Source organism: Erpetoichthys calabaricus, chromosome 1 (genome assembly GCF_900747795.2).
Source record: "Erpetoichthys calabaricus chromosome 1, fErpCal1.3, whole genome shotgun sequence".
NCBI classification, from domain to species: Eukaryota; Metazoa; Chordata; class Cladistia; order Polypteriformes; family Polypteridae; genus Erpetoichthys; species Erpetoichthys calabaricus.
The window spans coordinates 91,783,059-91,808,830 of record NC_041394.2 but is presented as its reverse complement, the minus strand read 5'-3'; the positions used below and the strand labels follow the sequence as shown (position 1 = coordinate 91,808,830).

The 25,772-nt window shown below is 37.3% G+C and overlaps 1 protein-coding gene across 4 annotated transcripts in view; it reads left to right on the top strand.

Moving 5' to 3' along the window:
- The first annotated feature begins 8,222 nt into the window (after positions 1 to 8,222).
- nsd3 (nuclear receptor binding SET domain protein 3) overlaps positions 8,223 to 25,772 on the top strand; it is a 152,689-nt gene continuing 135,139 nt past the window's right edge. For all 4 annotated transcript variants that reach the window (XM_051921382.1, XM_051921409.1, XM_028803466.2 and 1 more), the window contains exon 1: positions 8,223 to 8,638. The gene's annotated coding sequence lies outside the window, so the exon portion shown is untranslated. The remainder of the gene's footprint in view (positions 8,639 to 25,772) is intronic.

Here is a 25,772-nt window from a genome sequence, read left to right as displayed (position 1 = left end):
AATAATAGTACATTTCATTGATCAAATTTCTTGCTCATTTCAAGGAGTAATGCACTCCCACTGATTCATGCATTTGAATATAAAATCTACTAATAAGATTTTTGGAGATCTAGTCATATTTTCTATAAACAACATGCACATAGTTTTTTAATGAATAAAACCAGAATCCTAAGAAAAGTACAAATTGTATATTTCAGATATGTGGGATCCAAAAGCATGCTGTGCTACAGCAACAAATTTCTTCTTGCCTATGCTGTGCCAATTCCCCATGTACCAAACACATGTAAACATCAGTCAATATTACATTTTAATCAGGTTTATACAAAAAAGCCATGAAATTAAAAAAAATGTGATAAGCCATTGAGAATGTAGAGATAAACTGAAAAGGGAGATTGCCAGTGCAGCATTGGGCCGATTTATTTGGTATAACTTTAGAAATCTACCATTTGCTTTGTTTGAATATGAAGTTCAAGGTCTTCATGTCCAAACTCTAGACCGAGATAGTAAGAAAATGTAATGAAAGGATTAAAGAAAAAGCATAACAGTTACAATCAGATGGCAAGCATTTATATATATGGCTCTGAACTAGAGAAACTAATGCACACAGTAGCACAATAGGGTCAATTTTACAGAGCTGAAGTTTAAAGAACAGTTCAAGTAAACAAGAAATTGTTAGGAAATGCTCAAGGTTTAAATGATTTGAGGTAAATAAATAGCCAGGAGATGAACTAATAAGTAAAAGGAAAGGATATTATAGTCATTGACAGGCAGGGGTCCGAAAAAAACAGAAGCAACAAGAACTAATCTTAAAGGTCAAAACACCAAACCAGAAGGCAGACAGTCCTAGTATTAAGTCATCTCGGTAGCGTCTTTTAACTGTTGTCAGTCTGCACAAATCAAAGAAAGCAAAGGAGAGCAAGATGATGACAGAGTATGGTGGGTTAAAGCCAGGACAACATGAGAAGGGTGCAACCATTTTATATAGGAAAGATAAATTACATCATGGTGTCACATGAACATTAACAGTCATAGCAATGGTAAACAAGATGACTACACCCAATTCAAAAATAACACAAACTTTTTATAAGATGGAGTCTCAAACATGATGAAATAGAGACAAGGCCTCCAAAAAAAAACATTAAATCAAGCCAGGATTTTCACTGGCCAGCCACAAAGAGGCTAATCCAGACCACCTTAGTCCCAACCACCAACTGTAGGCTTCATCCTGACTATGCCGAAAATGATAAAACTGGTTTTAAAAGTAAAGTATAAAATAAACTAAATAGTTCCAAAACAGTACAGTATAACAAAACGAAAACACCATGAAAAAATCCAACTTATGACCAAAAAGCAGACGATCATTCTTCATAAATGAAAATATTTATAGAAATAAACAAAGAATAACAAAAGGGACACAGAAGAGCAAGAATGAGTTGCTTGAAAGTCATTCCCTAAGGCAAATAAGCCCCAATACACAATCCAAATAAGAGTTCCAAAAACACTACCAGAAAGGTCAAAGAACCAGCAAAAATCAAACAAAAGGTAACATTCATAAGCCAAGTGCAAATACACTTCAATGAGCTGCTGCCTGAGCTCCTTTCACCTGAACTTAAATAGCCAGAAGAAGAGTTCAGGAGCAGCGACCCACCCCCTGGGGCACCACTCACCAAGCATATGGAATACAGGCACATTTAAAAATCAAAAGTACGTAATTACAAACAAAACAGAAAATACATATATATATATATATATATATATGAAAAATATTAATTAAAAAGTGACAAAAACAACCATAAAAAACATAAACTTAAGTTGATGATAACAAAAATGGTGTTGTTCATGGAAAAAACAACCCAAAATGGCAACAGGGTGATTTATCCACCATAAAGACAGCAATAATTAACCTTAAAGGGATGGGGAAGACTTTCCACAAGGTTTTTTAGTGTGTCTGTGGGAAGTTTTGCTCATTGAACCAAAACGGCATTTGTGAGGTCAAATACTGATATTGGACAATAAGATCTGGTTAGCAATCACTGTTCCAATTCATTTCAAATATGTTCAGCAGGATTGAGGGCTTTCCCCAAACTGTTGCCACAAAATTGGAAGAGGACAATTGTCTTAAATGTCTTTGTATGCTGTAGCTTTAACAGTACGCTTCACTGGAACCACAAGACCTACTTGTAGTCCAAACTCAGAAAAACAGCCCCAGACCATTATCCTTCTTCCATCAAACTTTATAGCAGGCACTATGCAGTCTGGTAGGTAGAGTTCTCTTAACATCCACCAAACCCTGATGCACCCACCAGACTGCTGGATAGTGAAGCTGATTAATCACTCCAGAGAACACGTTTCCATTGCTCCAAAATCCAGTGGTGGCCACTACAGCTGACTCATGGCATTAGTGTTCTTAGGCTGGTGTATAGTAGCTTGGCCATGGAAATCCATTTCATGAAGCTCCCGATGCAGATGGAGCCCTTGATCGCCCTAATCTGTGAGCTTGTGTGGTCTACCACTTCATGGTTGAGCTGTTGCTGCTCCTATACACCTCTACTTCACAATAACAATAATAGCACTTACAGCTGACAAGGGGAAAAACAGCAGAGCAGAAATTTCACATACCGACTTGTGACAAAGGTGGTATCCTATGACAATATAACATTTAAAGTCACTGAGCTCTTCAGTATGACCCATTCTACTACCAATGTTTGTCACTGCAGATAGCATGGCTTTGTGCTCAATTTTCTACATCTGTTAACAACACCTTTGGTTGTCCACATACTTTTGGCCACACAGTGTACAATGTATTCACTGCACGTGAACTGAATTGGGATTCTAACATTAACATTCTGAATGGAAACCCATTGAAGAGACATTTACAAGAAGTCACAAGCAAGGTATAATAGTGAAGCTCAGCATCAGACAATGAGAGACTGGGACAGTTTCGATTTAACACAAGAGGTATAGGTAAGTCTTCACTGCAGTTGAGATATGTGACACCAAAGTAAAGTTTACTATCATGTGTGGCACAAGCTAGGTGGCAATTGTGTGACATGTTCAATGTAGTCAAGCTTCTCCAACTGAGATTGATACTCCATAAGAAGCATTTCTGTCTTACTACTCTTAACAGAAGCATGACAATCCTTTAGGTATAGAAAGTGCAGATGGCGAAATTGTACCAGGGCCAGTAGGACCCACAGTGATTGCATGGTTGTTGTTTTGTATGGCTTTGTTATTAACATGCTTGCCTACTTGACACTGAAATGAAAAGGTGTTATCACTACAACAGTATCTACAGTGCATCTGGAAAGTATTCACAGCACATCACTTTTTCCACATTTTGTTATGTTACAGGCTTATTCCAAAATGGATTAAAATCATTTTTTTCCTCAGAATTCTACACACAACACCCCATAATGACAACGTGAAAAAACTTTACTTGAGATTTTTGCAAATTTATTAAAAATAAAAAAATTGAGAAATCACATGTACATAAGTATTCACAGCCTTTGCCATGAAGCTCAAAATTGAGCTCAGGTGCATCCTGTTTCCCCTGATCATCCTTGAGATGTTTCTGCAGCTTAATTGGAGTCCACCTGTGGTAAATTCAGTTGATTGGACATGATTTGGAAAGGCACACACCTGTCTATATAAAGGTCCCACAGTTGACAGTTCATGTCAGAGCACAAACCAAACATGAAGTCAAAGGAATTGTCTGTAGACCTCCAAGACAGGATTGTCTCGAGGCACAAATCTGGGAAAGGCTACAGAAAAATTTCTGCTGCTTTGAAGGTCCCAATGAGCACAGTGGCTTCCATCATCTGTAAGTGGAAGAAGTTCGAAACCACCATGACTCTTCCCAGAGCTGGCCGGACATCTAAACTGAGTGATTGGGGGAGAAGGGCCTTAGTCAGGGAGGTGACCAAGAACCCGATGGTCACTCTGGCAGAGCTCCAGAGGTCCACTGTATTGAGAGGAGAACCTTCCAGAAGGACAACCATCTCTGCAGCAATCCACCAATCAGGCCTGTATGGAAGAGTGGCCAGACGGAAGCCACTCCTTAGTAAAAGGCACATGGCAGCCCGCATGGAGTTTGCCAAAAGGCACCTGAAGGACTCTCAGACCATGAGAAAGAAAATTCTCTGGTCTGATTAGACAAAGATTGAACTCTTTGGTGTAAATGCCAGGCGTCACGTTTGGAGGAAACCAGGCACCGCTCATCACCAGGCCAATACCATACCATGGCAGCATCATGCTGTGGGGATGTTTTTCAGCTACAGGAACTGGGAGACTAGTCAGGATAAAGGGAAAGATGACTGCAGCAATGTACAGAGACATCCTGGATGAAAACCTGCTCCAGAGCGCTCTTGACCTCAGACTGGGGCGACGGTTCATCTTTCAGCAGGACAGCGACCCTAAGCACACAGCCAAGATATCAAAGGAATGGCTTCAGGACAACTCTGTGAATGTCCTTGAGTGGCCCAGCCAGAGCCCAGACTTGAATCCGATTGAACATCTCTGGAGAGATCCTAAAATGGCTGTGCACCGACGCTTCCCATCCAACCTGATGGAGCTTGAGAGGTGCTGCAAAGAGGAGTGGGCGAAACTGGCCAAGGATAGGTGTGCCAAGATTGTGGCATCATATTCAAAAAGACTTGAGGCTGTAATTGCTGCCAAAGGTGCATCGACAAAGTATTGAGCAAAGGCTGTGAATACTTATGTACAGTGCATGTGATTTCTCAGTTTTTTTATTATTAATAAATTTGCAAAAACCTCAAGTAAACTTTTTTCACGTTGTCATTATGGAGTGTTGTGTGCAGAATTCTCAGGAAAAAAATGAATTTAATCCATTTTGGAATAAGGCTGTAACATAACAAAATGTGGAAAAAGTGATGCGCTGTAAATACTTTCCGGATGCACTGTATCGAGCCTAATAATGACTACTGATCTTTTATGAAGCTGGTCATTTTTAATTGGATTTAATTTAATTTCAAATGAGGGGGTCTTATTTTTTGCATTAAGTACGTGCAATTCTATCTACACCACTGGTAGTAGTCTGCACAACACATATTCCCACAGTTATGTTAGATATTGGAACCATAAAAGGCTTTGTACTACTAATAATAGTTTATAACCATCCAATACACGTTGCACCAAGAAAACCCCCAGCCAGTAGTTATCTTGAATAAATTTTACATTTGAATGCATTGTGACCCCTACGCATGATTAAATTTAATTATCATATTAAATCGTACAGGATCAGAAAGGTGTGAGATAAAATAACTTTTGTAGTCCTATAGATGATAATAATTAGAATTAACCTCCATGGGATTTACCCTAGGCATGATTTGGGCTTGAAATTAAATGTTATTACAATTAACCCAGAGTCATTCTCGGGGTGATGTTTAATGATCCCCTTTATGGTGTTAAGCCCAAATAACTCTCAGGCATATTATTCTGCTGCCATCTAGTGAATGAAGTAATATTATTCTGCAAAAAATCATGAGTAGCACATTAGAACAACCCAGACGAGAACAGGCCATTCAGCCCAACAAAGCTTGCCAGTCCTATCCTCTTAATTCTTCTAAAAAAAATCAGGTATAGTTTTGAAGGTCTTCAAAGTTCTACCCTTTACAACATAACCTAGCAACTTAATCCAAGTGTCTACGGTATGGTTCTCTGTGTGGAGAAAAACGTGTTTGTGTGAAATTTACCCTTGCCTAGATTTCTCTGCGAGTAACCTGGTTAATTGGCTATGTAAACCCTTAACTGAGTTACAATTAAGGATTTTGTAGTCTGTGTATATCTGTTACACTCTGTTCGCTTTGCACACTCTTCTGGCAGCCAAGAGTAGAATATGATGGAAGAGTCCACAGTATGGTTATGCAATATACAGGTACTTGAAAAGTTCGGTACCAGTATTACAGAATTTTCGGTGTCAGAAGTAAATGTCAGCTTTTCTCTCAATGCCCCCCAACTCTTGCTATTGTAATTGTGGAAAAATATTCATTTTGTAGACTTCACAAAATCACACTACAAGCTCCAACACAATCAGAAAGTCAAGCAATAATCCCAATTATTGCTTCAGTGTTATCAGGACTTGATGGCTATCAAGATGAAAACAGTGCATAGTGTGTTGCAATGGCAAGGCACATCAAGGAGAGTAGAGTATAAGTGAGGGCTTTAGAGTTATCTCTTATTGGCTTCGGAACCATTTTGGTACCGATACTGAGGTCCAAAAGCTGATCTCGATACTGAAGTCAAAGTTTTAGCACCGATCCAACACTAGTCCACAAAGATAATTTCCTGAGGAAAATGCTGGGGGAAATTTACTATTCCTTTTCCTGCTTGAAATAATGTGTCTCAGTTTATCAAAAACTGATACATTTATGTTGATGTGCTGAAAGTACAATGCTAAACTCAGCACCCCAATCTCAGCAGCAGTGTTTGGAGTAACATGTTAAAAGTAAAGCAACAGTAAGTAGTTTGATTATTTTTTTAAAGTAACAACCTACCTAATGCAATACTCATTTTATTTAAGTAAAAATACTTGCATTATTATTAAACCAGCATCACCTCATGTAGACAAGAAGCATACCAGAATACCGGTCAATTTCAAGGCTCAATTGCACCACCATACAGATGAATGTGTTGCATGCAATCAGGTAAAAGAAACACATTAATAAAGTGTCAGTTTATTTATTTACTGTTTGATTGGGCGAGGCAATGGCCAGTGTTCATACCACAAATCTTCAGCCACTCAGGTCAGGGATGCAAAAAAAGGGGTTGGACGTAATTTACTTCAATGGCACATGAATGAATAAACATTTTATAAAACACAAGAAAATGATCATGTATCGGTGTGTTTCTAGTTAGTTTCATGAGGGTTCAGGATTTAATAAAAAATGCTGGCCAGTCAAATATGCTGTTTTCATCCAAAAGAAGAAAAAAAAATAACACAAATGTATGACACTGTTTACACATTACATTTCATAGTACGTAACTACAGTAGATAACATATTTAGTTTTTTTTTTTTTGTAACTAATAAGTAATGAACAAAGATACCTTTAAAAGCAATGTTCCCCACGCAGCTCAGGAGACACAAGCTCCATGCTTGTTTTTTGGATATGTGGCAGCCAATGCTGGTGTTTTACTCTTTTTGTGCAGTTTAATTACATTGACATGTTTTGCCAAAGGAGTCCTCTATAAGTGGACTCACACATGTAAATTTGGTTTTTAAACAAACCAGGTTTCTACCTTACCAGGACTACTCACCTTATCTCGATTTTATGTGTGCATGTAAACACACTGAACAATAGTCTTCTGCAGATTTAGGATATGTCCATCCTTGTGCAGAAGATAAACAAAAGAGGTGACAGACAGCAGCCTTGCAGTGGTGAATGTATGAAGGCTGTCAGAAAAAAAAACTGCATTAACACGAGCCCTGTGTGTTCTGTTAACTAAAAAGTCCACAATACATCCCACCAAGTTTGAGTGCGAATAGAACGGATTAATCAGTCTTGTCAACTAAAATATGGGGATGGATTGTATTAAAAAATGAAGGGAAATCTACAAACTGCAGTCTTGCAGGGTTTTTTGATATTTCCAAGTGCTCATACAGTAAACAGAGAAGTGTTGCTGTTGCATCCTCGATACTTCTCTTAGCTGTGCATTCAAATTGGTAAGGATCCAGATAAGCATGGGTTTTATTTATTAGCTGTCTGTTAAATACATTTTCAAATGATTTATTTCATGGTATGAGAAATTAAGGCCACAAAACTGGATGTTTCTGGCAATAGCACAACACTCATGCTGGCCTGCTTCATTCAAAATGAAACGGTGTCTTTATATCAGTCTCAATTGCCTTTTTAAATACTACCTGCGCACTCAGCACAAGCACCCGAAATACGTAGGCTACATTCATGTTAAAAGGTGGCTTGCAAAAGTAAAAAAAAAAAAATACTGCACACGGTTAAGATGAGAGCTTACATTTTAAAAACGTTGGGAGCACAAAAATAGTGTTTGTTTTCAGTAATTTGAGATAAAAAAAACTACTAATGAGTAAAACAATTAACAACTAAGTGACAAGTAAATACACTTAGCGACGTCTTTCACGGCCTCAGCATCAGTACAACAGTCGCTTTCCAATCGCTGTCACCTCAGTCTCTCGCCCTGTTCTTCGCACATCGTTGGCCCGACTACATTTACCGTCGTTCACTGCACAATGCGCTCTCGACCAATCGGAATCCATCGATTTTGGCGCTGATCGTCGAGACTGGGGCCTGCAGCAGGGCGCCTTTGTTACAGCTAGAGGGAGAGAAAGGCGATTAGCCCTGGCGGAAAACGTTTTACCGCATGATGCCAAATCTAGTAGGGTAAACATCATCTATTAGCAGGGAACAACAAACAAGCAGAAAGAGAGAGAGAAAAAAACAACAACAATCCAAGTAGACATTGTTGGGCACCTCTGCGATCACCATGCAGCCGGGCACTGAGTGAGCGAATAGCCCCATTCCTCGATTGAGCGTCGCGGCCTTCTCCTGCAGACACCTCCAGCGGTCTCTTTTGTTGTGCTCTGATTGTGTATTGCATCAGGAAACGCCAACACTGGGGGTCTGGTTAGAATGGAACACAGTGCAGGTACTGCCAACTTTCTGAAAAATCACCGCTTCTCCTATTTTGTTTTGGCGTTTTATTGTGAAAATAAGCTGCCGCGAGATTCTCCTTCGCGCCTCCTAATTTCGCATCGACTCGTGTTTATATCGTTGTCATTCTTGTCATGTTTACTAGTGTTGCAGATGTTTTTTTTGTGTTTTGGGTGTGAAGGAGATGTAATGTTCTCGGGTCGATTTAAAGGGGCAGCAGCAGCGGCCATGTTTGATTGCTACTCTTGCCTTTTTAAGCCTTCCGCATTTTTTTTACGTTTTTGTTTACTACCTGCGGTTTATATTTATAGTCAGTGGTACTTAAATAGCACATTTCTGTCTCGAGGACGTAGTTTTTGCATGATGATGCTGTGCTCGATAGCTTGCGTGGTGTTGTTACTAATGCATAAATACATGAACTGCGGTACATATGTGCGATGCCTCCCCCCCTCACCACCTTCTCCCCCTGCCGTGTGAATTTAACATGCAATTGCCATGCCAGCCTCGATAAAGCAGGTTTTAGAGGCGCTTTCATTTTAACTCTTTCACTACTGCAGTAGTAAGAATATATTTTGACATTTTTCTCATTTTAGATACAATATAGGGGTGTTGACAAAAGGCATTTTAAAATTTGGAAATGGTGATTTCACCCAATTGAAGCAACCTAACGTTTTAAATATTTATTTATATGGGCTATCAGTACCATTTTCGAAAATGAAGTTTTTGTAGATTGCCTAGATTGGAAACATCGTACTGCTAGATAACCTATTTCTTTTGACATTTTCTATACGAAATCTTGGTACTGTGGGAATTTCAAGTTGAAATGAACCCACCCCCCACACAAAAAAGCCACCTCCTTCCAGATTACAGAGACATTTGTTGCCAGTAAAATGTGTTTTGCAGGTAACTCTATAAACTGCTCTTTCAAAGCAGATTATATTTTCTGTCCAATTTTGTGCGCGTGAATAAAACGTAAAGTATAAAATCCGATAATATTTATTTAATCAGTGTCTTGTAGTAATCTCCTAATCAATTTTGTTTGATTTGTTCTAATAAATATATTTACCGTGCGCGTTTGTGTTTCGCTTGCTCATTTTTTTTAATGATCCGAAAGTGCGTTGTTTTTCCGTGAATGTATAGGTATCAAGATGACTAGGCTGTGACAGCATGGAGTGGAAAATAAAGGTTTATTTTAAACAGCTTTAAAAAGTCTCAGGCCTTTGATGGGGAGAGAAAATCCAATCAGATTTTAAAAACCACTAGATGTGATGCGTACCGTTATTTAATTGCGTTTCACTTGTTTATATTTAATTGCATTTTAAAACCCGTTACACATTTTATTTAGTGCACACAATTGTTTTACCTATTCTATAAAATAGTTATTTAGAAACAACTACTTATTAATTGATTCTGGTTGTTTATTTCTAACATTAGACCTTGTCATATTTGCTGTACTTGTCAGGTTTGTTCAGTTTATCCACTCCTGAATGGTCAAGTATTCTAATAATGTGTTTGATTTATCTGGGTGAACTGTCATTAGTAGTGATAGCCTATTTAGAATTCTGTGCGGATTTCAGTTCTCTTCAGGTTTGTTTATTTGTTTTAGCAATCAGATTTTACTTATAACTGACTTGTACTTGGGAGAAAGCAGGACATTCTAAAACTGGTATTGTGTACATATATTGTTTTAAATGTTTTTTTTCCTGTTGTAGTAGAATTTTTAGCAGTGCTGCATTTCTTTCATCATCAGTTTGCACCCCTTCCATCAAACAGCTGTCAAGTAATTGCTACTGTTTTTTATTTGTAGTTGCATCTTCATAATATTTATTTGTATGATCCTGGTACAGTGCAAACCATAATGAGTATTATGTATGGTCTTAGATTTGCCTTCTTCCTTTATTAATGTTAACAACAACAAATATTCTCCTTTACATTCAGTAGATGGCATCACTATACAATGTAATAAACAAAAAATACTAAGTGTATGGTGGATTGCCTATTACTTGGAAAGGATATGATGACTTTATTCATTCTTCACAGTACATACACCAAATACTGAAACAACACTGTGTACTGAAATAAGAACACTACATATCAAATTAAATTAAAAATGTGTTTTTATATGTTTTGTTAATCCCTGAGGGGAAACGGTCAGCATACATTATTTTTTGAGATTTTGTCCCATGCACAATGTACTGAAATGAGTACAATGTACCGAAACATATGCACTTCCTGTTGTGTTAATAAATAGTCAATGAACTTTTTTCACTTTGCCAGTGTTTTCTTTTTCTGGTTGTTATAATACATACAACATATGCTAATATTTTGACTCGTACACTAGAAACAAGCATGTACTGCCTTAACTGTAAAGGACCTATAAAAATGAAGAAGGTTGTGAATTTGTGTGTGTTATGCTGTAAATTTCCTGCCGAGCAGCATCAAGACACAAGCATTACTCCGAAAAATCTATTCATTAGTGCTTTACAGATAGGTTGCATTAAACATAGATTTGTATTCCATTGCTTTTTAACATGTAATTAATTCCATTCTGTAATCCACTTCCTGGCCTCCTGACTCAAGGAGGTGAGGGGGGTGAATTTTAATATGCCATATATGTATTTTAGCATAAAATGTAATAATTTCAAGTATTTAATTTATTGCATAGGCCAACTATATGTGCTGCCTGTAAACATCATTTTTGTAATAAGTTAAAGTAAAATACTGTACAATTCAGTGTTACAACTTCATTGTCTGGCAATGGCCAAAAAAAGTTCATTCTTGTGGATACTACCAACAAACCTTTTGACATGAGTAGCAGTAGGCATTGTGCCCTAGGAACCAAGTTACCCAAACTATTTTATAACATTTCAGTAATTATTTATCGTTCTCATGGTGATCTTTCTGATCATTAAATAGGCCATTACAATAGCAGGTGACAAGAGGAATTCATAATTAATTGCAGAATTATGGTATTTGAGGGTTCTTCTAGAGTGCCTCTTTCTCTTGCATGCTTTGGCTCAAAAGCTAATCAGTACATCATCATCTCATAACAGGAATAAGTTTCAAGTTTGGTATTTTTCTGTCCAGCCATTTTAACTGTAGACTGTCCTCAAGAAACTGTGACACACATACACAGACAGGCACACACCCATCATCGAGATATTGATGTTTTCGGTATCGGGACAGTAAAATGTCGAGATCCGTTGGAGACCGGAGATCGAAACACTTGATAAATTTAAAGCTTTTGCTCCTCCCCCATAGACAATAGATTATGGTGGGGGGGGGGGGGTGCACAAAGCAAAAAAGTAATGTTTGAGTGAAAGAATGAGGGAATGAAAATTGCCAATATATAATAATAGTCATCCATCAGTCTATTTTCTGAACTTGATGTATCCTTAGCAGGGTTGCAGGGAATAGGCAAAACCTACCCAAGCAACCATAGGGCGCAAGGCAGGAGGACATAAATCCTCTAAACTGCCATTATTACGATGGATAACTTCATTGTCTTCAGAGGTTCGTTTGCTATCCTTAGATGGGTAATGAAGTGCTGCTGCCGTATCAAAAATGTTGATATTGATTATGGAAACTTACACACAGGCTGCCCTGCTAATCGTTAGTTCGCCACCTTATGAAAGTAAATCATACATGTGGTAATTAAGTTTAGCAGTGCAAGTAAACGCAAAAGCACAGCTTGCATACTTTTGTTAGACTTGATTAATTGAAGAGTCATTTACATTTGTAGCCTTAGATTTTCAGAATTAGCTACAAAAAAGTATTCATTACCATACTGGACTTTTACACATTTTACTGTGCTCCTTTACAGTATGGAAACTTTTTGTATATGGGTTTTTTTTTCCTTCAGTTAAATAACTGCGAGGGAGGGGACTAATGTTTACGGTGGAAATATTTTATTTAATACATTCATTTTCTGAACTTTTGTTTTCCATTATGCATGGCCTCACGGTAAGGTTCGTCAGACCTTCTACATGGTGGAATAATTAGCTTAGAGTCAACTTGCCCTAACGCTAGATTTGCTTAGTAATATAGTCTTTCTAATTTTCCTCTTTTAATCTTAATTAACAGAAGTAAGTCTTTCACCAGCCAGCATTTTCTTCCACTCCTGAGGAACAAGTTTCCCATTCTAATATCTTTTGTATTTACTGTATCATTTGCTTATTACTTTCTGAATAGTACTATAAAGAAGGCAATCACTGGACAACTTTTGCCACATCGCTTTAAAGAGGTCCTTGATATAATCATTTATATGTTGAATTTAAGCATTTATAATTCATATTGTGAATGTTTGTAAATGCTTATGTATAAGTTTTATAAAGTGTAGTATAGTTTATAGTGTGAGATCAACTAAAAATAAGTTATGAAATCATCTTCAAAAAGAGCTGACACAGACATAAATATGGTGGGAGAATGCAAGATTTAATTTGTGACCTCTATTTTATTACTGTTACTAAATTTGGTTAATTTGAGAATGCATCATTTTTCCTTGTAATGCATAAGGGGCCCCCTATACATAAATTAAAATGTAAACCCTCAGGATTTTGTGGGATGAAACATTTGTATTGGAGGTGGGTTTGTTTTGTTGAATATCTGCATTTTATTTTTAGCACTTTGAAATGTAAGTGGAGCAAAAGCTGTATGTAGACTGTTTTCCTTTGCTGATTGTCAAATGTTCTTCTACTCCTCTGCAAGATGCTAGTGCTGGTTGATGTGTTCTGCTATTAAGTGTATACTAGGACTGTCGGCTTAATTCACAGATTATCTTCAAATCCTTCTGCTTAGAAAATTTCAATAATTACCCTATTGGCCTAATCCTTTAATTGCAATACATGTATATTATCCAGGCCTTTAATGACCACTTGGGCACAGCCATCAGCCGTGTGTCTGTCTGTGGAGAGAGTGTCAACCTTGTTGAGAGGTTTACTTACCTCGGCAGTGACATTCATGTCTCTCGTGACTCTGCCTATGAAGTCAGTAGACGGATTGGGAGAGAATGGGGGGTCATGAGGTCACTGGAAAAGGGTGAGTGGCGCTTTCGATGTCTCTGCAAAAGGACGAAGGTCCAAGTCTTTAGAGTCCTGGTGCTTCCTATTTCGGTATATGGTTGTGAGACACCGACACTATCCAGTGACGTGAGACCAAATACTGGACTCCTTTGGTACTGTGTCTCTTTAGAGAATCCTTGGGTACCGTTGGTTTGATTTTGTGTCGAGCAAATGGTTGCTCATGGAGTCCTGAATGAGGCACATTACCTGCATTGTGAGGGAGCGTCAATCGCAGCACTACAGCCATGTGGCGCGAATCCCAGAGGGTGATCTGGCTTGCTGATCCTCATTGTTGAGGACTTGAGTGGCTGGACCAGGCCAAGGGGACGCACACGTAACACCTGTCTACGGCACATAGATGGTCATTTCCGGAGGGTGGGATTGGACTGCGTGTCTGCCTGGGGAGTTTCCAACTGGGATCCTGAGCTGTTTCATCGTGTGGTGGGTGCAGCAACATGCTGTACCAGTGCATGCGCCCCAACCTAACCTGACCTGGAACACTTTTGTAAAGATGTACTTAAGAATAAAATATATAACATTAGTTTTTTTGCAGCAATATGAAAATGTAGAAACTAATTCATAACTGCTGAGATTTTTTTTAAACAGAAGCTATAAAATTTACAGATTTGACCGTTTATTCTCTGAAAATATTCTTCGTACCCCATTAAGCAGAAATGGTGGCATCAGTGAATGTGTTTGTCAAATCCAGAACAGAACATAAAAGGCTCACAAGATTAGCAGCTACTGAGCTCGTACTTTGGCAGCCAATTTGTGTTTACAGTGGAGATCTATCTTGTGTATAAAAGATGTTTGTAATGGTGTAGTGAAATATATACTCTTGAATAAATGTCCCTGTAAGAGGTAAGTTCTGTTAAAGGCAGCAAAATGGCACATGGCACAAAACATTCAATTTTTTATTGTTTGTGGCCTGTGACTATTGGGATTTTCTTCCTAATCTGAATTTAGTTGTGATGCATAAGTAATATGAACACGATGGTTGAAACATGGCAGTTGCACACTCCCCGGGACCTTTTTTTTTTTCTTTTTTTTTTGTAGGACCTTTTGCGCCACAATCCCAGATATGCAGTACAAACAGCATGAAATACCCAGATATTTTCATTTCATATTTGTTTTTGTATCAGCTTCCATCGACTTTAAAGCTGCTGTTTCCTACTGTCAGCATGAGCACTCATGACTATCAGGTAATCAATAAGTCATTAATTTGTAATAGAAGTATTTCAAAGTAAAAGCCAAAATGTATGTCGGTGGAATTGCCACAACAGATCTTGAACAGTGTTTGGAAGTGTTTTTTTTTTTTTGAGTTGCAATCTCAACAATGACCTCATTGACCTTTATGCTAAAGAACACCATTCCTACACAGAAAGAATGGTGTGCTGATGCAACTCTGTGTTAAGGTGGAGTAGAAACTAATCAGTAAGCTACAGTGAAATTCTAAAAAAAAAAAAAAGCTGCTGTCTGCAAGAGGCCGAGTAGTAGGGAGAAAATTCAGCAAGATAATGACCAAAAATTTTTGGTCAAGTCCACACTAAAGAGGCTAAAAAAATGAATAGGAACTGCCAGAAGGTGAAAATGACTTTTCATTGATAATGGCTGATATTATAGATTGAACAGTTTTACACAGAGTAATGAGGTTTAGTAGTAGCATTGCAGTTTTAGAAGTGAAGTATTCTGAGAAATACATTACTGTAAATTCTGCCAAACTTATTGACTCAGATGCATTGAAAATTAAGTCAAGTATTGTTTATAAGCATCTATAGGTATTTTTCCCACTTTCACACATATGTTTTAATCAGTAGCATAAGTTCCACCTGTAAACACATAAAGATTCTATATTGTAAAACAATCAAATGTGAAGCAGTTCAAGGAGCTTAGGACTTTTTAGGCTTTGTACTTTGCTGTACAAATACCAGCTGACAATAAATATCTGAGGATTATAAACTTTTGGTTGAAACTGGGTTCAAAGACAGGAGACTTTGTGGCAGAGAAGCTTGAAGTGTGTTCTCATTTTAGCAACCCAACAGCTTTCTCTTTAGTTAGTTAATTTGGTAGATGATTATTTTAAGTACAGAAAAATTGCATAATTCAGTAACTTTTACTATATTTACATTTGTTCACATATAGCTATTTTGTTGACATTGTTTACTTTTGTTTAAAAAAAAATGTTTTTATAAATGTTCCCATTAGCTTAATTGGCTCCTGCTTGTGATCTGGAGTAAGAGTACTGAAAAGTTTGACAAAACTAGTGCTATAAATTTTTGCATGTTGAATGAAATGAAAATTTTCTGTTTAAATTCTGAAAAGTAAAGTTCTATTAAGTGTGGTTTTCTTTTCTTTGTAGTGTATGCAATGTTCATTACTGTGGCATGCCTTTGTTCTTTATGTCATGTAGAGGGATCAAAGAGTCATAGGTTGTTTTTACTTTCAGAAACATATTTATGCTGCTGGCAGGAGAAAGACTGGTTCTCATAGCAACCTTGTCTTAGATAGCTCCCCCTGAAAAATTTAAAGTGCTTTCTTTCCATTACATAATGTGACTTTGTAGGCCTCTCTTGTAATATAAATATTTGATTGTTCTGTTTTATATATATATAATATATATATATATAAAACAGAACAATCAAATACACTTCTGATTTTCTGATGTCTTACCAGTATGAAATAAATAGAATGCCATTTCCATATATATATATATATATATATATATATATATACATTTTTTTTTAGAAACTATACCATAACACAATTTAGTTGCATGTTTTTAAAAAAATATTTTATTATTCTTCCTCCTCGCACTCTTTGATCAAGATTTTATATAGCATATCACAAAAACAATGTGCTAACTTGACTACAGATCTTAAAGCTGCATAGAGCATTGTATCTTACAGTCAGTATACCAGAAGGTAAACTTAATTCTGCAAATATTTTTTCAGTGTTTAGATATTCTGTGAGGTTTCTAAGTTTTTATAAAAGGAGGTAATTCACAAGGTTGTTTACAAGGACAATCTCTCACAAGAAATTGTAGTTATTGGTTAGCCTTGCCCGACTCTGTGGCAATTTTTTTGTGTAATCCCTATTGAAAAATTCTTTTAGATGGAACCTGTGGAATTTCAAGCATGAACTATTTGTTGGAGTCCTATTCCAAATTTTCTCCATTCATGAGCAGCTCTGTGATGTAGTGTAGAGCCTTGGAAATGGCATTCTATTTATTTCATACTGGTAAGACATCAGAAAATCAGAAGTGTATCCCTTCATCAACAAAAATCAGCCTTCAGGTGCACCTGTCAGCTGAATTTTAGACGTTAGAGACCCATGTGTGAAAAGGCTGACTTATCTAATTAAAAAGAAAGCTCTGCTTTCCATTATGTTTATATTGTTTTTTTTATTTTTTTATTAACATTTTCTGACCGAGAACGTCCGTGATGGCAAAGCAGGCATGTTTATTACAGATTAGCTTACTGAATAAAGACACTTTAATTCTTATGTAAAATTATGGAATAATTATGGAATTTGCGGTTTCCTAAATTACATACATTACATACAATACATTTATGTATTTGCTGTGTCATTACTGAGAACTCTGCTATAAAGTATAGCCCCTGTTCCCCTGACAATGAGTTGTTTTATAGATCAACATGTTTATTCTGGTTTTATTTATTATAGATAAATTGTAGTTCAATTGTTAATGTAAAATGGTGAATTTATTGTTTGAAAAACAATATAACGCTTGTCTGTGTGACCTGTCACTGTTGGGGAATCTTTAATGATGCTACTGTACATTTTTGCCTGGGAGCACTGTATTATCAGCTTTATTTATTACAGATCAGTTTGATGTATAAATATCTATATTTATAAATATCTATCTAGGCCTTAAGCACCCTAAGCTTTTCAACAATATACGACACTTGCATGTTGGTTCAGTAGCTCTCCTGCAACAATGGCACCCACTTCTAGTATGGCTCACACATGCTGAGAAAGCATTTATATACAGATTAATGTCATTATCAGCCATTCAAAGGCCTGTTTTTCTTACTGAAATATTTTTTAGCCAATTGAGAGATGGAAGAAGGACATTGGGTAATGATCTGAAGTAGTGCCATTGTATCCCAAGCCAGCTGGAATGTTTTGTGGCTGTGTCAGCACCATGTTTTGTCTATATCTATCTTCAGAGTATAATATTGGTAGTAATTTCTATTTAATATTTAAATTTCACAACAATAGCAGACCCCAAAAAGCTTTAGCCAGGCAAAGAAGAGCAGAAAGCATTCGCTGACAACAGAGTAGAGAACCCAAAAACTCTACTCAACAGCTTTAGTGGAAAAAAAAAGCCCATGAGGACTCCATGATTTGCTATAATACACAAAGTAAATGTTCTGGTTACCTAGGTCAACTAGCCGCCCACTGTGTCCACACTTAATCACATTATTAAGACTTTGTCCATGCTACAATGTTTTCATTTTAAAACAGCATTTTTGAATGAAAATGATCTCTGTCCACACTAGCTTTTTCACATCTTTAAAAAAAAAAAAAATTCTGCTCACACTAAAATAACCAAAAATCTATATGATATAGTCATTTGCCTGCACTGGGCATGCGCTCATCGGCTGAAAAATCCTTGAAAGGATGGTAACAGTGCCAGTCAGGAGATTTATCGTAAAACGATAATGACTGGTAAATTATTTCCCTTTAGTGCATGTGTGCATTCAAAGTGTACAAAGCTCAGTTTAGATACTCACAGATAAGTGACACAAGAAGCACCATGGAAAGCAACTCTTCTATGTCCACCATGTTAGAATAAGTTTTTTTTTTTTTTTCCCTCCCATGAAGTCAGGGAATGACATACTGTGTATTGTGCAGGATCCAATTAAGGAAGGGCTACATAATAAGAACAAACAAATCGGCATGATTAGAGCATGCATTTTCAAAATTGTGAGTTTTCACCCTTCAACGCTGAAATACTGAGGCAACTTTTTCAAAAGTATATGTCTGTCAAGAGCATTTTCAGAGGTCTTCAGAGATACAAATGCCAGGGTAGTGTGGACGAAAGGTAAAAACGGAGACTAATGTCTGTGTTTTTAAATGAAAACATAGCAGTGTAGACTTCGAATAAGTTGGAAAGCCTCAATTTGACTTTATAATGAACCATAGTTTAATTCGCTACACACTTTACTAAAAGACAAAGAATTTGGGTGTGCTGTGTCCAAGGAAAAATTGCATCAGTTTTACATGAAAATATTAATAGCAGGAACTTGTGCTTTTTCTTTACACTCGATCTTTATAGCAATAATCTCTGTGCACTCTTGACTTTTCAAATTCATAATTTCAGATGTGATGATGTAGTGAAGGGTGCATGTTTGAAATGTTGTTAATTGTTAGGGTTGATCACAGTTTTATCTAAAAATTGCAAATAAAATAAAAAGGTTCTGTAGTGGCTCAGCACTGTACTGGCCCAGCATGTACTTTTGAATAACATTAATGAGTTCTTGACAAGCTCTAAATTATTTCCAGACAGATCATCATAAAAAAAATTTAGATTTTTTTTTCCAGTTTTGAGATCTGCAGTGGCTGCATGTTTTCACTTTCTCCAGTTTCTTAATTAAAACTTGTTTATTTATTAAAACAGCAACGTTTTTTTCTTTTATTGAGTTTATTAAAAGCATGTAACATTCAATTCAATCAAGTCAAACTTCACAAAACTAAATTAATTTCAACCCCCACCCATGAGAAAGAGAGGAAGGCCAACAGCCGGAGTAAAACTTAGAGAGGAGTAAAGAGGGAAAGGAGTATTTCTTCCCAATATAAATGCTTACTTTAATATGTTATTGATTAAGAGATCCTTTTCCTGCTGTACTCGTTGAAAGGATTTTAAAGTGGTTTTATATATTATAGAAATGTTGTCTGATCAATATTTCTTCTGTAATAGAAGTAGATAGAATGTGAGGAAAACTGGGCAGACTTTGTTTAGCAAAGTTTCTAATTTGGAAATAGTGGAAAAATTGTGTTGATGGGAAGCTAAATTTAGAGTGTAATTGTGAGTAGGATGCAAAGTCATTATTTATATACAAATCTCTAAATGATTTAATCCCATACGCCTTCCAAATATTAAAAACTGTATACGTTTGAGAGGATGAAAAAAGGTGGGTTATTATGTAGAGGTGCCACAGATAAAAGCTTCTTTTAACTTGAAATGCTTCCTACATTGGTTCCATATTATGCGTGAATAAAGGACAATTGTTTTGTTAGTATATTGACAATACCTTGTATTTACTGTTGTAAAAAGCAAGGAGTATAAAGAAGTACTGCAGATGTGTTCATCTATTTGTGTCAATGTCCAGGTTTTTATAGTTTGTATATTTGCTGTCCAGTAATAAAATTGAAAATTAGGTAGAGCCATGCCACCTTCTGATTTAGGTCATTGTAGGGTTGCTCTTTGAATGTTTGGATATTTTGAATTGCAAATAAATGAGGTTTTGATTGAATCTAATTTCTTAAAAAATATTTTGTTAATGTATATGGGGATGTTTTGAAATAGAAACAGAAGCTTAGGAAGGATATTCATCTTGATAATGGTAATTCTCCCTACTAAAGTAAGATGGAGGGTAGACCATCTATGCATGTCTTCTTTAAGTTTTTCCATGCCGACAGCACAATTTTGTTGAAAAAGAGCTTTATATTTACTTGTGATGTTGACCCCTAGGTATCCATATTACTAACCGAGAATGCTAAACCGGATGATGGACGCAGGCACATCCGGCAATGGGCCGTAGCTGCAAAAAGACGTACTGCGCAGGTGCAAAAAGAGTCCGCGAGAGTCGGCTGAGGAGCCGAGAAAGGCGGACAAAAGAGGGCGAGAGAGGCGGATGAGGGGCCGCGAGAGGCGGACAAGACCACAGAAAAAAGGAGTGAGCACAGGAAAAATGGAGAAATGAGGAAACGCAGGCAAAGCACGAAACACATTGCACACGAGACTAGACCCAAAAAAAAAAAAAAAAAAGAGGCTCGCGCACAACAGCAAGGCACCCCACCCCCTACGGGCACCGGACGGGACACACACCAAGAGGGGGATTCAACAAGCCCATGGAACACAAAAAAAAGAACACAAAACCACCCCACAGACCCTACAAGCAAGGGACGGGACACACACAAACAGGGGGATTCAACAAGACACAGGAACACAAAAAGAAAGAAGACGCTCGCGCGACAACACTCCTCAACCCTCCCCACCCCCCACACACACACATCCATAAGAAGTGACACCCAAAGCCACATATTCTAAAGTGAACATCAACACCTTCACACTAGACAGCATAGGTGTCAGCATTGGTGGATCTCCTTACAATAAAGCACTATTAACCGTTCAACTGCAGAAAAGGAAACATATTAACAGTGACTGCGATCCTCCTTATTACTTATCCATATTTCACATGCTGAGAAAGAAACAAGTCATGAATACACGGTCACGGGTACAAAACGAAAAGGAAAGGATAACAGGAACAAACACACGAACACGAAAGAAACAACAAAATACACGGCTATGCAGCATAGGTGGATCTCATTACAATAAGGCACTATTAACCGTTCAACCGCAGAAAAGGCTCCATATTAACAGTGAGTGCAATACTCCTTATTACTTATCCATATTTCTAAAAGAAAAAATGACTCGACTCCAAAAACGCAAAGCTCAACTAAAGCTTCTAACTAACGATGTACCTAAAAGTAAAAACTTTATGCACTGCATTACATCCTACAATAGTTCATTTAATATGCACAAATCTACATCCTAAATCCACATGACGCAAACTATCAATCAAAGTGCTGCATCGCAACAGGCACGGATTCAAAACGAAACACCTCCCGTCTCAGACATACGTTAATGGCAGCGAAGGCTACAATGGGCTTCTCACACAGTACAGGCAAATCGATTACAGCTCCAAAACAACACGTCCCAAATACTACACATGCAACAACGCGCCTCTCAAACGGCACAAGCAAAACATACACCAGGAAAATTCATTCGGATTAATGAATGTCATTTGCAATCATTGTCATTCAGTTCACTTCCCTGAAGAAACAACTGGCAATACAAGTTATACATTTACACGTTGTTGTCAAAAGGGTCAAATTAGACTGCCTTCTTTACATTCATATACTGAATATCTACAGAAGCTTATAACTGACGATGTACCTGAAAGTGAAATCTTTATCAAGTACATTAGATCCTACAAATCGGAATCCACTATGAATATTAACGGTGGCACTGCACGTGACATCCGTCTTGAAAAAATGTTGTTTATTGATAATAATAATAATAATAATAATAATTCATTACATTTATATAGCGCTTTTCTCAGTACAGTACTCAAAGCGCTATCCACACAGGGAGGAACCGAACCCACAATCTTCCACAGTCTCCTTACTGCAAAGCAGCAGCACTACCACTGCGCAACCTGTGAGGACAATGATGAATGTTCAATGGCATGAACAAACGTTTATGAATAATAATATTCGATTTGGAGGAAAGGTACTTTTATGAGGAGGAGATTTTAGACAGTGATTAGCTATTCTTCCAGATGCCATGCACTCAGCTATTGTTCAGTGCACCTTAAAATACGCAGACAATTGGCATTGCTTTCAAAAGATACAGTTAGTAAAAAAGATACGATGTCCAGAACCAGATCATAACAATTGCTTATTACAACTGTGAGATGGTACACTCACCAATACAGATGGACTTCAGCCACATATTATTACAATTCCTCAAGCCTTTATCTGCGACAACTTAGTTACAGAGAGATTTGGAACAGCAATCTCATTAGACCAAATGCCCCTTTTAACACAACGCACTATATTATGTCCAAAAAATATTAATGTGGAAAACATAAATACCCAAGTCATTCCATTACTTCCTGGAAAGACACAACTCTTTCTAAGCTCTGACAAACTTGACTCTGATCACAACAATAACCATCTTAAATGACCTTACAAGTTCTGAGCTGGAATTACCTTTTACACTTAAACGGCGTGTACAAAGAAATTTTCAAATAAACCTTTACACTGTGCCACACACTTTATTGTTTGCTTTCTATTTGCATCATCTACACCGTCACACTATTCTATATCTCATTCATACATCACGCTCTTTGTCATTCCCAACACCAGGGGTTGGCGAGCGAAGCGAGCAGGGGGCGGAGCCCCCTAGTTTAAACTGATCTGCATTGATAAAAGGGAAGGTGTCCAATCTAATGTTTTTGCTAGAGAATTCACTGGAAAAAGCACACTTTTGTTAAGATTAATTTTGAGTCCAGATATCTTGAAATTCTGCTAGTGTAGTTAGGGCTGCAGGCGCATTACTTTGTGGGTCTTATATAATACAGTTCCATATCATCTGAATATAGTGATATTCTCTGATGTATTTCGAAAGTGAACAGCCAATGGCTCAAAGACGATTGCAAATAGCAGTGGTAACAAGAGGCATTCTTGTCTAATCCATGTTCTAGTCTGAAGTAGTCTAAAATAATGTTGTTAATACAAACTGAAGCTTCAGGACTGATATACAGTAGTTTTTTAATCCATGCACATATGTTTGGGCCAAACCCAGGTTTATGCAATGTGATGAATAGGTAGTTCCATTCAACCATATCAAATTCTTTTTCTGTATCCATAATAAGAACTCCGGAGTGTCAGACTTTCTGGGTGAATATATTACATTAAATAGGCATCGAAGATTGGAAGCTAAGTGTCTACCTTTAATAAATCCAGTTTTTTCTTGTGATATTACCGAAAGGAGAACTTTCTCAATCCGTCTAGCTAGAACTTTGGAGAGTATCTTAAAATCATTATTTTTTTTTAATAAAATTCAGTAGGGTAGCCATCAGGACTTGGTGCTTTCCCACTCTGAAGTGAGTTTATAGCATCTAGTAATTCTGATAGTGTCAGAGGTCTATCCAGTTTCTCTGCACTGCGAGCATCTAGCTGTGGTATCCGTAATGTATCAAAAAACGCATTTGATTGCGTCTTGTATTCTTTAAAATGAGTAGAGTGTATGGACTTATAATAGTCTCTAAATGTGTGCATTATATTTTTATGGTCAATGATTGGGCTGGCACCCTGCCCGGGGATTTGTTCCTGCCTTGCACCCTGTTTTGGCTGGAATTGGCTCCAGCAGACCCCCGTGACCCTGTGTATATATATATACCCAGGATATGGATGATGACTGACTGACTGATTTTATCTCTGTCTGTGTTAGTAATTACTGATATTGCATTGCAAACTTACTACTTGTGGATTTGTTGAGCTAAGATCTTATTAGACTTCTCTCAAATGTTCATAGTAATAATGTTGTGATTTAAAAGTAAGTTGTTCCATTTCTTTTGTTGTCAAGAGGCTGAGTTCTGATTGCAAACCCTGTCTTTTCCTAAAAAGTGCCTCATTTGGAGAGCTGGTGTGTTCTTGATCTTTTCTGGTAATTTCACTGATAAAGTCTGAAGCCTTCTTGATTTTTTGATTTATTTTTGTGGAAGAGTTGTGAGATAATCTGTCCTCTTAAAAATCCCTCTAGACTTTCCTAGATTATACCTGCAGAAACCTCCGAGGATGCATTTGTCTCTTAAAAAAAAAAAAAGGATCAATTTGCTTGGATATAAATTCCGTGCATTTCTCGTTAGCTAATAGCAGGGGTTTAGGACGCCAGCTGCGAGATGAGTATGTGGGGGATAGTGATTTGAGCTCCATGATCAGAGGGGTATGGTCAGAGATAACAATTTGATTATTGGGAATAAGTTATCGATAATGAAATAATCAAGTCTTGAGTAACAATGATGTACAGGCGAGTAGAAGGAATATGCTCTTAAGTATGGATTCAGAAATCTCCATGGGCCTGATATGTTATGATCAATTCAAAACTGTGTGATTGTTTTTGCAGTGTTAGATGTTATCGTGCCTGTAGCTGAAGACCTATCCAGGTCTGGATTTAAAACACAGTTCGACCATTAGACGTTTATGAGTGTTCAAGTTAGGAATGGATGCAAACACATTTTGGAAGAAGTCTCTATCATTCCTATTGGGTGCGTAGATATTTATCAAAATCATTTTACAATTAAATAAATTACCCATCACCGTCACATATCGCCCTTCAAGATGAGATTCTACATCTGATACTACAAGTGAAGTTGTTCCATGAATTAAGATTCCTGCACCTCTAGTTTTCTTTGTGTAGCTGGAGTGGAATGTTTGGCCAATCTAATTTTTTTGTAGCCAGGTGGAATGTGTGTACAGTATGTGTATTACGTAAAAAAATAAATATATAATATTGTGACGTGTAAGTCCCTGTCTTGCACCCCTAAACACGAGGCTGAATCTCGGTACTTTAGCAAAACCAGCTTTATTCAGCTTGAAACAGGAACAGCACGAGTATTTATTGTAGCGGGATCTACCACTCTCCTATACACAGGTACAGCAATCAGGCAGTGCCGTGGCCAGGTTAGTTGCCAAATAATACTATTTTCTGCATTTATATTATTCCTTGCATCACCCATAGACGATGGTGCTTATAGCGTGACTGCGGTCGGCTCGGATTTGCTTTTGCGGCAAGCTGCAGCAGCATTGGGATCCTGCGGTTGCCCTGGCAACGGATAAACTATCTTCCACAGACGCAGCAATAGTGCTTTGGGATGCTCTTCGGCGTGTTGTTGGAGGGAGTCCCAAAAGAGTTTAGAAACCTTACAATATATATATTATAATTGTAATTAAAATGTTAACAGTAGCAGGAAAGGAAACAGAATGTATAATTACAGCAAAAGTCTCATTGCAAATAGGCCACATTGCAGGTAAAATCTTCTTTGCCTTGCCAGGGCACGATGCGACTCATGATCGTATTTCAAAAAGTGTCTGGATCAATTTTTTTATCACTATTTCTGCTTCATATGGAGAACTAAAAATGTAGAACTTGCCTTAAATGTCCACTCTCAATTTAGCAGGATACAGGAGGCTGTATCTGAATTCGGCTTTGTGTAAGTGCTGTTTAATGCTGTAAAATGCTGCACGTTTAGCAGC